We start from the raw sequence: 2,029 nt of genomic DNA, 5'->3' as shown, positions 1-2,029 counted from the left end.
GAAAAAAAAAAGAGTATATAATGGTGTCGATATGAGAGCTTCCCAAGCCTGTTCTAGTCAATCAAAGGAGGTACTTTTACCACTTCCACTTAAAATAACAAACATTTCTACAAGGATTTCACTGCTCTCAAAGCACTGTTCCTTATGCTATTGCATTTATCCTCACAGCAAACTCAAGTTCAGTTAAGAAAACAGATTGCTTAAATAGCCCAAGTTCATACACACCAAATGACAAAAATAAAATTCCAATGGAGGTCTCTTCCAGCTCAACTGCCTATACTGTTTCCATTCTACCAAAGCCTTTAGTATATTTAAGGCAAGTGATTTCTAAGAGCAAGCATCAATATTCAGGGAAAGATTGGCCCTCCCTTGAAGGAGCAGACCAGGCAAACATCCAGACCTCATAATAATTGAAGGCTTCTGGAAATGGAAAGCTGGTATGGAGGAAGGTGGAGAAAGGATTTTCAGAGAGTAGGGTTGAACAACCTATTCTATCCATTAACTCACAAGCACATGTTGAGGAAGGAAATAGGCTACTCCTCCTCATTCCTCCATTTGTTCCTTCATTCAACACATTATTTCTGAACACCCCCTCTAGGACAATATTATGTAAGCATGAAGGATACAACAGTGAATGAGACACACATAGACCTGCCCTTGTGGGGCTTACATTTATGAAGATGAGTTGGATGTTGAACAGCTAGCGTCATGAGCAATCATCTCACTACCAGCAATATAAGTGAAAACTAGTTGTAAGAATGCAGTGCTACAGGAGGACTTGACCAGTGCCAGGAGACTAAAAAAGCCCTCTCTAAGACTGAGATATGTACATTAATATTTGAGGCAAGAGTAAATAAAAATCACAAAGCAAAACATTAGGAAATCAAGGGAATTTTCCATTCTTGCCTCCATCCTCAAGGCTCCTTCCTGCTTGGTTTCCCACGCTTTATTAGCCAAATGCCATGGCTAACAAAGCAGATGGCTACCATAATGGTTACTAGCTGAACCATCATTCAGCATTTGCCTGGTCTAACTCACAGCCTCTTTGGAGAGCTGTAAACATATAATCTTTACAGGTTAGAGGCAGCCTTACTGACATGCCTGATGTCATTTTTTAAATCATAGCTTTAAAATCAAGTCAGATTTTAAATCATAGCTCATCTGGCAGGTGCTGCAGTGACCACCCCTTTCCCTTTCCTGTGTCTTTGTACAATTCCTCACACTGAGCCAGACGTGGCCTCTACACATGAAGCCACACAAGACTCCACATCCCCTGACTTCTGTGTCCTCTCTCTCTTTTTTTTTTTTTTTTTTAACTATTTCCTGTGCTTGGGTATTGCTATAGACTGAATTGTGCCCCCTAAACTTTCTGTGTTAAAGCCCTAACTCCAAATGTGACTATATTTCATGATGGGACCTTTAGGGAGGTAATTAAGTTAAAATGAGGCCATAGGGGTGGGACTCTGATCTAATAGAATTAGTGTCCTGATAAGGAGAAACACCAAAGAGCAATCTCTCTCCACACCCTTACAGAGGAAGGGCTTTGTGAGGACAGCGAGAAGGCACCCATCTGCTAGCCAGGAAGAGATACTTCACTAGAACGAACTCTGTTGACACCTTGATCTTGGACTTCCAGCCTCCAGAACTGTAAGAAAAAAATGTCTGTTGTTTAAGCCACCCAGTCTCTGATGTTTTTTATGGAAGCCTCAGCTGACAAGAATATAAACATGAAAAGAGAAATCTGCCGGGTATAGCACATCCATAAAAAGTGTTAATGGGGCTGTATATGAGTATTACCAAGGTAGTAATTGCACAACTTGTGCTCCCGGCTCTAGAGGCTGGGAGGAGGAAACGGCAGTAGGTGGGGGAAAAAAATCATTGAGGGGATTGTCTAGACAGGAAGACTATAACATTCACAGTTCCCACTGTATATTGCATATTGCAGTGTCATATTGCAGGCAAATGACAACAATTTTAGATATCTGCTCCTAAACCTTGTTTTTAAGTTATCTTCACCATATTCTATAAT

The sequence above is a fragment of the Colobus angolensis genome, unplaced genomic scaffold (genome assembly GCF_000951035.1).
Source record: "Colobus angolensis palliatus isolate OR3802 unplaced genomic scaffold, Cang.pa_1.0 Scaffold78, whole genome shotgun sequence".
NCBI lineage: Eukaryota > Metazoa > Chordata > Mammalia > Primates > Cercopithecidae > Colobus > Colobus angolensis.
The sequence above is the reverse complement of the archived record's forward strand: the minus strand, read 5'-3'. Positions refer to the sequence as shown.